The following is a 14,708-nucleotide window of genomic DNA, read 5'->3' on the forward strand; positions in this document are numbered from 1 at the left end:
TCATAAGATTCCCTGCACTCTGCCCAAAGTTTGGCTATGAGTCTCAGCATCTTCTTTGATACCCTGCAGGACAGAGTCTTTCAGAGGCCCTCTGCAGTAGGCTCCTGTCCTGTTCCCTGTATTCTCCCTCTTCTGATATCCATCCTCCATTTGCCTTTCTGAATGAGGATTGAGCATCTTACCCAGAGTCCTCCTTCTTGCCTAGCTTCTTTAGGTGTACAGATTTTAGTATGTTTATCCTATATTATATGTCTAATATCCACTTATGAGTGAGTATATGCAACGTGTGTCTTTCTGCTTCTGGGATACCTCACTCAGGACGATCTTTTCTAGATCCCACCATTTGCCTGCAAATTTCTTGATATGAAACATCATAGGAGATAGAGCCCTACCATGCATGGAAAACTACACATGTGAGTTCAAAGCATTAAATTTAGAACTAGAAATTTTAAAAATGAAGAGAAAGGGCATATAATACAATGGAAACATAAAATTTTACTCTTATACTGAGAAAACATTTTTTTTCTCATTCTAGTTTTTCTACAAAATTACCAACTGACCTTAGGGAAGCTTTAAAATTCTTTAGATTTAAGTCTTCCTACAGATGGATCAGTAGATTGGCCTGTCAATTTGCACATGATGGGGTAGGTGAAGCATTCTGCTCTGTGTCTACTGATGTATCTTGGGAAGCAGTTAGAAGGGTTCTTGACAATATCTACTGAAATATAGTGGATGTTTCAAAGAATTTAAAGTTGCGTATATAGTCCATGTGCTCTGTCATGAAGACATTGTATCCGGACCTTGTGGAGTATTATTTATTTTTTTTACTAACTAGTTTTTAACATTAAAGATTTCATTTAAAAGTGGTTACATAATTTGCTCCTCCTGCTTAATGGAAGGATGGACGTAAGTGAAATTTACAAAGTTTAGGAAGGTCCTGAAAATTATAAGATCCACAAGAGTTCTGTTCAATTATTACATAAACAGTAATAATTACTGGGGTGAAAAAACTCTTCAGAAGATTGATATAATAATGTAATTTTCCAGTTGTGTACACAGCTCTAGGATGACTTTTATGAGTTATCACCTATTGTAGGGTTGACTTTTCAGTGATGCAGATGTCCTTGAGTCATCCAAGCTTCTGTAAGTAGCTCCTTACCCATACTATCATAAGTAACCCTAATAACCCACCGATTTAATAAGAAGGACTTGGATTTAGTCATCTCTTTGGACTTTTGTCAGTGCCTTATCTTGAGTGAATAAAAGTTAGTTCATAACTCCCCAGAGAAAGCAGGCTATACAACTCAATTAGTTGGTCACACAGGGACCAGCAGAACCAAAGATGAATTAGGGATGAGTGCCTTCATGGCCTCTGCTGCAGTGAATACTGAGACATGCAATTAAAGTTGATCTATGTGGGAGCAAAGCTTCTAAAAGGGGGTAATCCTGATATGGCTTCCTCAGAGAACATGAGATTGCCATGGTTACTGTGTAAGTAATAAGAAATGCTCCTTATAATGGGTTCAGACATGCTTCCAAGGTTAACATGTCTCGAGTGGAACACTTTTGTAAGGAATCTCAGGGTAGACAAGTCTCCCTAACTGTTGTGAGATGTCCCATTTCCTCAAAAGTGGGCTCCACCGTTTGAGTTTGGGAATGCTTCCAGACAGCTAATCAGCTAAACAATGTGTCACAAACCCTGAAAGTAAAGATTGTAGGAAAGAATTGTAAGCAGGCTGTGGCAGCTGTTGCATGGACTTTGCTGTGGGTCAGAAGACATGCAACCATGGTTGACTTGTCTTTCCTGAATGAAATTGCCTGTGTAAGGGAGAAATTACAGTGGGTAAAAAAAAAACCTTACCGGGATTCTCAAACTCAGAACCCTTGGAAATAATCTGGTAGTGAGTGATGCTGACAGTGGTAGAAATGATAAAAATGACAAAACATACTTTTTCGGTCTAAACTTTAATATAGAAGAACATTATATCTACCATTCATCATGTGTATGGGTTTTTTAATATGGCCCAGAACAGGTAACTATGATAACCAGCATGTGAATTGTTTATCCAGTACTTTGAACTGAAACATGGAAGAGCCTCTCACAGCTGGACTTGTAACATGGGGCAAACATAATAAGCTTGATGTCACAGAAGTAGAACAGCTGAATAATGTAACCAACCACCTCTCCTTCTCTGAGATGTTGTGTTCACTGGAGAATTAAGAAAGAGGTTGCTTCCCTGGGTGACTTTGGGAATGGCATAAAGCTTTAGCAGCTTTGTTGAACTTCAAGGTAGGGCATGATCTTTGTAAGAAAAGAGAGTCTTGGTCAGATAATAATAATCTGGAGCAGCATGCAGATTCGGTTTTTAAGTTGCTAATGTACTCAGGAGAATATGAAAAACAGTGGATGTGGATCACAGGTTCTGTCTACCTTACTTGGCTGCAAACATGTAAAATGTGTGTCAAGTCTGAGTTTCTAGGGAAAACTTACAAGTTCCATGCTAATAAGCTTCTGGAAACCTGAGCAACAGTTGACGTAAAACATAAATGATAAAACAATGTAAGTAAAAAGATTAATCTTCCCCTAAGGGTGGGCAGTTATCTCTCAGTATATGTATGCTACCCAGAGCTCTCCACTGCAAGTACACTGGGCATTGTTTATCTGTTCCAGGGATCTGCTGGCATTTAAGTGTGACAAATGGAAAGGCAAGAGCCATAGTGTTTCCTCAGACTATGTCAGAACAAGGTAGCCACTTCAGAGGCAAGCCTCCCTCTTATATTTGAGTCAAGATAAACAGTGGGCTACAGAGGGCCAAATGGGGCACTTTCTTCTGTTTATACTGTTTTGTACCCAACACTGGTCTTTTGAGAAAAACAACCGATGTAAGCAGTGACATCTTTTTGTACTGTATCACACCTTGCCTACATTTACTTTCCTATTATCCTCTTAGCTTCCCAACTTCAACTGGCACTTACTCAGAATAGGTTATAGTAGGCCTTCAGAGACACAATCCACCTTCTGTAGAACAAAAAAGTTTCCTTGCACAATGTTAAGTGTCTTACGGAGTAGTTATAGCATCTGGAAGAACAGTGGAAATATCAGAAAAGAGTTTAAGCGAAGGCAACTTGCTTAGAAGACAGCACTCCCAGGGACCTAAAGTGGCTGCATAAAAAGTTCCACACAAAGAGTGTACTATCTGCTTATCCATCGCTTTCCAGGGTCCAACAAACAATATGGTTGTTTCCATTACTGTTGACTAAATGACAAAACTAGGTAAATGAGTTCTTATTTCTACTGAGGTCCTTAGCTGGAGGGCATGGAAAAGTCAAACAAGCTACAAAGTTTTTTCCAAATTCCTGATTTTCATAGCGCTGGAAGGTGGGATGCAGTTTTCTGGGGAAGAATTGTAGAGAGCAATCCCCAGTTAATAGATTTTGTGTGCTAAACTATCTCTGTGAAGGAAAGATGTGCTTCGCAGTGTAAAAGTTGCATGACTATTATGAGTGCCGTCAACTGCTTTCCAATAGAACTTAGAAGGTGCTCGCCAGCAATGAACTCGTATCTGTACAGTGAAAAAGAATTCTATGGTGAAGAGATTGTAGGCACCAGTGTTGAGACTACCAGCTATGAGCAGATAGCAATGGTGGAGAACCCTCCCCCCCTTTCAGTGGACTAGGGGAAAGGGACAGGGGGGAACATGGAGGGAGGGTGGGGCTGAGGGGAGTTGAGGGAAGGGACTTCAATCAGGATATATAATGAATAAACTGTGAAAAATAAATAAAAGCAAAGGGGGTAGAGTGCTGGGAAGTGGCAGCAGCGACCACAGTGGGAGAATCAGCACTCTAGCTGCCTGCAGCCACAACCTGGGAGGAAGACGCTGATTAAATTGAATACGCTGACTGGAAAGGAGATCGACGTTGACACTGAACCCACAGACAAGGTGGAGCGAATCAAGGAGAGTGTGGAAGAGAAAGAGGTAGCTCCCCAACAGCAGCGGCTCCTCTACAGTGGCTAATGAATGATGAGAGGCCACTGATTCCAAGATCCTTAGGCTAGGCAGTTCTGTCCTCTACCTGGGGTTGGCTCTTAGAGGAGGGGTTAGTCTTGGGCAATGACGAACCTCAGTTCCATTTTACCTCCTCGCCCTGTTGCTCATAATGAAGCATCACGTGTCCTCTCACTCTCTGGAACACCAGAACTACTGCCCCTTCCCTTGGATGCCCAGTCTTGTGTGTTTACTGGTGGGGGAATATGAGGACCCCAGGATGCAGTGTTCCTGGCCCAAATGGCCCTTGCTGGCTGTCAGGTTTTAGTTAGCAGTCCTGTGTGCTTCCCTCTCTTGTGGCTGTGCCCTTGGTTGTCAATAAAATATTTCCTGGCCAAAATAAATAAATAAACAGGATGGTCTGAAATTAGCTTCAAGGGTATAAAAACTTTCACTAGGCTGTGGGCTTTTTGTTCTTTTCTTTTCTTTTCTTTCTTTCTTTCTTTCTTTCTTTCTTTCTTTCTTTCTTTCTTTCTTTCTTTCTTTCTTTCTTTCTTTTAGCACGAGTGTTTCAACATTCCTCTATTTGTAGTGCCTAAATGACCCACACATAATATATGCTCAAAAAGAAAAAAAATGCCCAGTGACTCAAACAGCCTGACCTTTAAATATGCCTTTTATGAGCGGAGCTACTGCTGTATTAAAGACCTCTTCTTGTTCAGTAGAGGGTCAAACACGAAATCGTGGGTAAATGATTTATCAGTACCAAGCACCACCAGCAAAAGGCAAGAGACAGAAGGCATAGGGGGAAGGAGAACAAAAACAGACCACGCCCCTCGCTCCTTTCAGCCCCAGGGAGAGCCACTTTAGGCTTCGTTACCCACCCGAGGCTTTCTGGGTACAAAAGGAGAGGCATGCCTGGCAGCCCTCATTAATCTCTTTAGAGACCAGGGGCAGACAATGCAATGCCACTCTTAAGAGAAATTCCCCTCACCTCTTCTTTCAGGGTACTATCTCAGCAGGTGTCCGTGAGGAGTGAAGCTGGCTCGCCCAGGAGCCTCCCGGAGGCTGGCGGGAATGGAATGGCCCATCTGGGCTGTAGAAGACCTCGGAACTCAGCAGGAATCACTGTGTCCGCTCACTCTCAGACACTGCCGATGCCTAAAGGTCTGTCCAACGCAACATGGCAGGGCGAAGCGGTTTGAGAAATAGGAAACTCCAGTGGAGACAACAACCGTTAGCCAAAGTCCTAAAGTGCCAGAAAGGCAGAAGCTGAGCCAAAGCGGTGCCCTGTAACTCACCAAACTAAACGTCCCTTTGCCCTTTGCGTCCTGTTACAACTGGAGCTTTAGGCGCCCAGTTTCAAATTGACCCCTTTGGCGCCAGCCAATCGGAGCTCATACAGCCTGTGAGAGGATCACGGCTTTGCCTGAAATGGACACCCGGCTTCCTTATGATGGCTTCCCAGTGGTGTTCCTGCCTTCCTGGGAGAATCCTCCAGTATGGATTCCTCCGCATGAGAGAGTGTACCACCCAGACTAGAAAAATGAGTTGACCCAGTTTCTACCCCGAATTGTCACACTGAAGAAGCCTCCTGGTGCTCAGCTGGGATTTAACATCCCAGGAGGACAGGCCTCCCAGCCAGGCATCATCATGAATCCAAGGTGACTGCAGACTCTGGTCTGCAGGACTTGAAGAAGGGGACCAAGTTCTAGCCATAAGTGATGTGGATTTCCAAGATACTGAGCACAGCAAAGTTGTTGAAATGCCGAAGACAGCGTGAGAAATCAGCATGCGTGTGTGCTTCTTTCTCTACAGTCATCATCGCCAAAAAGAGAGGACTTGCAGCCCTCCATGTGGAAGCCGCCAGGGCAGGCTGGCTGGCCCTTTGCCAGTCATGACTTTCTACTCTCAGCACCTTCCTGGCTTAGTGGATGGGGAGGATGGGGAGACAGCATACCAGCTGTGTTATATCTGAACTGTATTGAAATGGGAATTCCCTAGTTTGCCAGGTGAGTTTCATAAAGAGAAAGATGATGGTGTCTAGCCTGTGGGGAAAGCCAGCTAAAAAACAACTGGTGTTATCAAGTACCATAGATGGGTCACTTTAGCTTATTGCTTTATTTGTAGAAATCAGTGGAAAAGAGAATCTTGGGGACCTTCCATCTGGTTTTCCTGGCTGTGCCATCCAGTCCTTGTACATATACTTTGGAATCCCTTACACTTGGGAGACTCCAAAGAGACACTTCGCTACTTCCTCCTCATCTCCCCCAAAGTGAAAACACCATACTGAAAAAAGAAAAGAAAAGAAACATGTTATAATTTTAATGTTGAAGGTCTATTTTCATTATTCATTAATGTACCAGTTAAGGCTCATGCCTCAATAGAATTCTTGCTGTGCCCCAAATCCCAAACTTAGGAAAAGGCTAGATTTGAATCCTTTTTTTGCTGAGTTGTGACTCAGCTCATTTCTTTTTAATCATTCTCTTTTTCCCTCTTTTAATTAACCAATTGAAAGAACCCCACATCCCACTGAAGCAACACATGGACTGCGTTGGTAACCCCAGGTGTTGATAGAATATCTTCAGATAATTTAAGGTTGCGCTCTACAAGGGATAATCACTAAATGCCTGGGATACAATCTAAACTTGGTTGATATCATTTGGACAGAAAAAAAAATCTTTCTTAGGCAAGAGAAAAGTATTTACTTTTAAACAAATAATATTTATTTTGGTGTATGAAAAAGACTTGGTAAGCTCTGCTATGTCATTTTAAAAGACACGAGGAGGAAATTTATATGTGACTACAAAGAAATCCACAATTAATTACATTAAATAATTTTATGTAACAAGAGAGTTTAAACTGTAGGGTAAATATTGATTAAGATGAAGGTGACATATTAAAAGCTATACAGAAAACATTCTTTTCTCATTACTCATTTTCTGTTTTGAGTAGAGTGGGAATGGGAAGGCAGTTATATAGTCTACAGAGTTTTTTGTAACATTAAAGATGATCAGAGATGGACTTTGTTGTAAGAAAATAACAATGCAGCTAAAAGGGAAATCTTCATCATCATTTCCAGTAGTTCCTTTAACTTAGTTCCTTTAACTGACCATGACCTGTTTAACTTTAACTTTAACATCAACATTTCCAGTAGTTCCTTTAACTTTAGTTCCTTTAACTGACCATGACCTGTTTTATGAAGTTGTTATTATTAAAAGGTTTCATGGTTGACATTTATTTCATTACAAACACAGTATTGCTACTTTCAATAAGTTTATATTTTAATTTTTGTTAGATTTTTATGCTATGTGTTTTTTTTTTTGTTTTGCCTGCATGTCTACGTGTGTATCATATATGTGTTTGTTGACTATGGAGGTCAGAAAAGTGTACTGGAGACTCTAAAACTGGGTTTATAGATGATTATGAACCACTATGTGGACCCTGGGAGTCAAACACAGATTCCCTGTGAGAGCAACACATTCAGCCTCCAGGATTGATATTTTTAAATAAATGTAATGCACGAGGTTGAGCATTATCACACACTAAGACGTTTAAAAATTATAATTAAAAAAAAAACCTTAAACCCAAGTTTTAGTGTAAGAATAGAACTTACTTGATTTTACTCTTAAAAAGGTAAAATGTAAAGACAATTTTATTATCTGGTATTAGGAGGTGTCTCATTTTGTCACAGGCAAAGAGGAGTTCTCATTGATTTACAGATAACAAGCAACACTGCAGAGACAAAGTATAGATGCTGTTTTCTCGTATATTCTTCCAAATAATAACCAGAATTTAATTTTCATGGTTGGAATGAACATTCTGTTATTATGCACAGAAGAAAGAGCTGCCACCTTGCATATTCTGTGGTTGAAATGTTGCACATATGGAAGAGAACATATTTCATTTATAATTTCAGAGAACATATTGCACAATATTCTCTTTTGTAATCTTATTTTCAACCTAGGGTAATCATCATCATCATCATTGGAAACGCTAATAAGATTCATTATTGTTATTGCAAGCTATTATTACTCTCATTGCCATTTCTAAAGGAAACTGTTTAAATATCTATTAGGCCAATTGTTCTCTCATTTATTGGTTATTGGCTTTACCACTCTGATTCCAGAGATAAGTTGTCAATCTTATCTCTCTTTTATTATAGTCATCACTATTGCTTATAAATATTTGGTGAGAGCTTTTTGAGGAAATAGAAGACTGAGATGCAATTTTTTCTACTGTGACTTTTTATTTTTTCATTTTTTACAATGTGTTCATTTTATGTACCTATTGTAGCTCCCTAATCTCCTACGGATCCCACCTACCCTCTCTTTCCCCCCATCCCTTTCTTTACCTTAGTCCATTGAAAGGGGGAGTTCTCCTGAGACTCACAGCCAAACTTTGGGCAGAGTGCAAGGAGTTTTATGAAAGAAGTAGGGAGGCAGGTATGGGATGGAAATAGGGGATAGAAGGATCCAGAGGAAACAGGAGCTCCACGGGAGATTTTATAAAAATTTTGTAAAAACCTTTACTAAAGAAAATTAAACGATAATACTCACAGGTTAAGAATCAATTTCCATTTGTTTGATGTGAGTGTTCACAGAGTTAGAGGCATTTCTGACCTGAAAGTATTGATCCAGTGATATTGGCAGATTCCTCAAGAGGCTATCAGTTTCAAGTTCTATCTTATTAACATCCTTATGTATTCGATCCATGGTCTTTTTTGATATATATATATATATATATGTGTGTGTGTGTGTGTGTGTGTGTGTGTGTGTGTATGTAGGCAGCTTATCATGTGGACTCAATCCTAAAATGTTACTTCTTTAACAGTCAGAAATTTCATTGAACTTGTTTTTGTTTTGAGCTTTGTAATTTAATTAAAAAAACATTGTGCATGCTCTTTGCTCTTTTTAAAAAATTTTTTATTAATTACACTTTATTCATTTTGTATCCTCCCTGTAGCTCACTTCCTCCTCCCCTCCCAGTCCCACCCTCCTTCCCCCTTCTCCACACATGCCCCTCCCCCAGTCCACTGATAGGGGAGGTCTTTCTCTCCTTCTTTCTGATCCTAGTTTATCAGGTCTCATCAGGAGTGGCTGCATTGTCTTCCTCTGTGGCCTGATAAAGCTGCTCCCCCCTCAGAAGAAGGTGATCAAAGAGCAGGCCAATCAGTTCATGTCATAGACAGTCTCTGTTCCTATTACTATGGAACCCACTTGGACGCTGAACTGCCATAGGCTACATCTGTTCAGGGGTTCTACGTTATCTCCATGAATAGTCCTTGGTTGGAGTATGAGTCTCAAAAGACCCCTGTGCCCAGATTTTTTGGTTCTGTTGCTCTCCTTGTGGAGCTCCTGTCCTCTCCAGGTCTTACTATTTCCCTCTTCTTTCATAAGATTCCCTGCACTTTCCCAAGTTTGGCTATGAGTCTCAGCATCTGCTTTGATACCCTGCAGAGTAGAGCCTTTCAGAGGCCCTCTGTGGAAGGCTTCTGTCCTGGTCTGTTTTCTTCCTCCTCTGATATCCATCCTCTTTGCCTTTCTGAATGGGGACTGAGCATTTTAGCCAGAGTCGTCCTCCTTGATTAGTTTCTTTAGGTGTACAGATTTTAGTAGGTTTATCCTATATTATATATCTAATATCCACTTATGAGTGAGTATATACCCCGTGTGTCGTTCTACTTCTGGGATACCTCACTCAGGATTATCTTTTCTAGTTGCCACCATATACCTGCAAATTTCATGATTTCCTTGTTTTTTATTGCTTAGTAATATTCCATTGTGTAGATGTACCACAATTTCTGTATCCATTCCTCAATTGAGGAGCATCTGGGTCCCTCTAAGATCAGGGATACAAGGCACATACCTATCCATAATAAAGGCAATATACAGCAAGTCTATGGCCAACATCAAACTAAATGGAGAGAAACTTAAAGCACTCCCACTGAAATCAAGGACAAGGCAAGGCTGCCCACTCTCTCCATATCTCTTCGACATAGTTCTTGAAGTCCTTGCTAGAGCAATAAGACAATTAAAGGAGATCAAGGAGATAAAAATTGGAAAGGAAGAAGTCAAAGTATCACTATTTGCAGATGAAATGATAGTATATTTGAATGACCCCCAAAATTCTACCAGGGACTATATGAGTGAGTATATACCATGTGTGTCTTTCTTCTTCTGGGATAGCTCACTCAGAATGATCTTTTCTAGATCCCACCATTTAGCTGCAAATTTCATGATTTCCTCATTTTTGATTGCTGAGTAGTATTCAATTGTGTAAAAATACCACAATTTCTGTATCCATTCCTCTTTTGAGAAACATCTGGGTTGTTTCTAGGTTCTGGCTATTACAAATAAAGCTGCTACAGGGACTACTTGTGGCAGGAACTCAATGGCAGGCTCTTTGACCTCCTCACCCACCAAAGGGAGGAGCAGTCCTGCTAGGCCACAGAGAAGGACTTTGTAGCCAGTTCTGAAGATACCTGATAAAACAGGATCAGATGAAAGGGGAGGAGGTCCCCCCCTATTGGTGGACTTGGAAAGGGGCAGGGAGGAGATGAGGGAAGGAGGAAGGGTTTGGGAGGGAATGAGGGAGCAGATACAGCTGGGATACAGAGTTAATAAAATGTAACTAATAATAAAAATAAATAAATAAAATTCTACCAGGGAACTCCTACAGCTGATAAACACCTTCAGCAAAGTGGCTGGATACAAAATTAACTAAAAAAAAAAATCAGTATACAAAAGACAAAAGGGCTAAAAAGAAATTAGGGAAACAACACCCTTCAAAATAGCCACAAAGGACATAAGGTACCTTGGTGTGAACCTAACCAAGCAAGTCAAAGACTTGTATGAAAAAAATTTCCAGTCTCTGAAGAAAGAATTAGAAGAAGACATCAGAAGATGGAAAGATCTCCCATGCTCATGGCTTGGCAGGATTAGCATAGTAAAAATGGCCATCTTACCATAAGCAATCTACAGATTCATTGCAATTCCCAACACAATTCTTTACAGACCTTGAAAGAAAAATTCTCAACCTCCTATGGCATAACAAGAAACCCAGAATTGCTAATATTAAAACAATCCTGTATAATAAAATATTTTCTGAAGGTATCTCCATCCCTGATCTCAAGCTGTATTGTAGAGCAACAATACTAAAAACTGCATGGTACTGGCATAGAAAGTGATTGGTGGATCAATGGAATTGAATAGAAGACACTGAAATATATCCACACACTTATGGAACCTGATTTTTCACAAAGATACCAAACCATTCAATGGGAAAAAGACAGCATCTTCAGCAAATGATGCTGGTCTAACTGGATGTCTACATGTAGAAAAATGCAAATAGATCCATATTTATCACCCTGAACAAAACTAGAGTCTAAGTGGATCAAAGACCTCAACATAAAATCAGACACACTAAACTTTTTAGAAGAAAAATTGGGGAAGAGCCTTTAACTCATTGGCACAGGAGACAACTTCCTGAACAGAACACCAACAGCTCTTTGCTTTAAAAATGTCAGAAAAATCAAGTGCTTCTATGTCTTAGGCTGCTACCATTGGTACCACAAGAATACAAAATATTTGTTGAGTTTATAATGATTTTATCAGCTTTAAATGAATAGCCATAACTTTTAAAGTTATTTTTTAGAAATGTGACCTACTTTACCTCACATTTATTTTGTGTTATTTTTTTGTAGTGCATATTTTTCTCTGTCTTTTGCTCTTTGTTTGTAGAGTTTTATTTGTGTTTTCATATGACCACTGCACACCCACTTTCCTCTACTGAAGAATGTATGACTTCTGTTCATTGCACATTGTTTTTCTTACATTTTCTTTTGTATATACAGATAACACTTTTGCAGTTTTATTGCAGTGTTTTACAGACTCTCTCTGCCTGCTCTATTAATGCATCACTACTAATATAACATAAAAATCTCACTCAGAGCTAGGGATGAGTTGCAGTAGTAGACTGTTAATGTTTGGGACTAGAGATTTGACCCTTAGATAACAAATTAGTTGTCTTTCAAACAGATGCAAACTCAAATTGTCATGTCAGATATTAACTAATTACTTATGCTATTTTAAAACATTCAGCAAATTCATTCCTTTTTGCTTTCTGATGAAGTATGAATTAAAAATCTAATCAGCTATGATCTCATGTCTATATTTTAATCACAGTTTTTTCTCACAATCATAAATGTAACAAATTTGAAAGAAGGGGACAAAAGAGCAAGTGAACTATGTGAAATAATTAAATTATTGGCAAGCAAGAACACTCTACCCAGATAAAGGAAACAAGAAAGGATGATAAATGTAAGTGGGCTGGAGTTGGGAAAGAGTACCACAGTTTCAATGCAAACCCAAAGAGAAATCTTCATATGTTTCACAACTGTTTTATCCTTTGTCACTGTTCCGGTTTCAGAACAAAGATTAGTCACCAATTCTAAATAGTTGAAGACTCCATTCCCAACTTCCCATTTTTTTCAAGTGCAAATTACTGGTTCTTGTAAAAATAAATGTCATTGACACCATCTTGAAGGGTTCAAGTAAAATGAATGATCAGTTGAGATGAACAACCCAAGGTGTTCAGGAAAGTATTCACAGATTAGGATTTTTGTTAAAACTGGATGAACTACAGAAGGTCACATTTGTTCAGGAAGAACCATTCACTATGAATAGTAAATTTATACCCAGCGAAAACCAATGAAGTAGAATGCTTCTGTAAGGACAGACTGATTCCATACTGTCAGATTATGGCTCTGCCATCACATTGTGAACATTTGCCTTTCTGTGGTGATAGAAATGTTCCCGAATAAGTAAACTCTAAAATATTGTATTCCTAGAATTATGGCTTCCCATCATTTCTTTCTAACAGCAGCACGCACTGAGTAAAAAACAATAAAACCTTAATTTAATTGCTTTTCTAGGTGGGTAATTATCTTCCCTAGCTTGTCTAACTTATGTTCCATGCTAATTTGATTGACATAATTGAGAGGTTTTTCCCTTTCCCTATTTTTTTTCAGTTTTCTATTATCTCTGCGGTACATTAAATTTCTATGATTTACTTTTGTTTACTGCCTCCTTACGTATGTGAAGTTCTTTTTCCCACAAATGTTTCTAATACCAGTGGAGTACTCAAAGATTCTAGAGAGATCCTTCTGGCTGAATAATGACCCTTAAGAATTACTGACATAATTTTCCAAGCTTATCCTTGAAGTCCAAAAGGAGATTCATGAACATAGCGTTGCTTTACATACAAACTTATTTTTATTAGGTCAGAAGTATTTCCTCTATGTATTTGTACACATCTTTTTATGCAGCACCACAACAAAAATTAAAAACTTACTAATAAAATCATTCCAAAGAGTAATGACTTTTCAATAGCTGTCTTATGTAAGGATTATCAGTAGTAACTTAGATGTATTATTTTTTGACTTCTCATAGTCTCATGAAATAGATACTATTTTGTTTTAAAATAAACAAAATAAATTCAGAGTTGCTAATGTTATTTGTCCATAGTCACATAGGTGTACTTTTTAAAGTAAGGGGTTGATCACAATACCATTTGTAACTTATTTGAAACCATATGAATTATTTTGAAAAAAAAATAGTATTACATTTCAAGTACTTCTGGGAGAACTTCAGCCCACTAATCTCGCATAATAACACGAAGTTTCAACTTGAGGGTTCTTTTATAGTTGCAATCTATGGCTATGCAAAAACCATCCTAACAGCAGTACAAACATAAATCATTTTTGTGCTCATGGGTTTGAATATCAGTAGTCCAGACAGGCTGTGTTGGAGACTGGTTGAGTCCATGATACCTTGAGCTTCATCTGGGCTGGCTCATTTGTGGTCATTCACCTTGTGAAGGTTAATTGGCTTTGTCAGTGGTCATTGGATTGGGAATCATCAAAGCGATTATGAAAGCATTCCTGAGAGTGGGTCTGTGTGAGCAATGCCAGCATTCCTCTGAGTGGGTCTGTGTGAGCATTACCAGGGATCATTAACTTAACAAGTGGAAAACTGTCCAGAATGTGGGTAGTGCTATCCTAGAGATTGGGAGCTTAGATGGACGAAATGGAGAGAGAGAGGAAAAAAAGCCAGCTAGACCAGACATACTCATTCTGTTTCCTGCTGTGCTGATGTAAACATCTGTCACGCCCTCCCTAACATATTAAACCTTTGGAAATCCTGAGCCAATGATTTAATTGTCTTTACTTGTTCTCTCATATTGTTGGTTGTTCTTTTTTTTTCTTTTTTTTTTTTTTTTTTTTTTAACGACCACAGAAAGCTAGCTAATACATGCCTACTGCCCTAGTCCTTGTCTCCATTTGGATTCCTTGGCTCTCTTCTGTATCCTGTTTGCCTTGTCTGAAATGTCCATAATAACCTTATTCACTGTAACTGAACTGGAGAGGCTGGAATCGTCAAGATCATTCCTTCTTCTGGGGACTGACTTCACAGCATGGCTAGCTCAGAGTAATTGAAGTACTTACAAGGCATCCAGCTTCGGCCAAAGCAAATATTCCTGGTAGTCCAGCTGGAAGCTGAGGCTTTTTAGGAATCATTCTTGAAAGATCCAAAGTAGTTTTGCCCTTGCATCCTTTTGATGAAGGGTAGGTAGATTTCCTATGACTTGAGTAGCGCTGTGTGTAATGGTTAGATTGGAGCTCTTTTGCTAGCACTACATAACTGATAATGCAAAGAGAGT

General features: G+C 39.2%; 1 pseudogene; it reads left to right on the forward strand.

Moving 5' to 3' along the window:
* The first annotated feature begins 5,420 nt into the window (after nt 1-5,420).
* LOC110558628 (PDZ domain-containing protein 11-like) lies at nt 5,421-5,964 on the forward strand (annotated as a pseudogene).
* Nucleotides 5,965-14,708: the final 8,744 nt, after the last annotated feature.

The sequence above is a fragment of the Meriones unguiculatus genome, chromosome 11 (genome assembly GCF_030254825.1).
Source record: "Meriones unguiculatus strain TT.TT164.6M chromosome 11, Bangor_MerUng_6.1, whole genome shotgun sequence".
In the NCBI taxonomy this organism is placed as follows: domain Eukaryota; kingdom Metazoa; phylum Chordata; class Mammalia; order Rodentia; family Muridae; genus Meriones; species Meriones unguiculatus.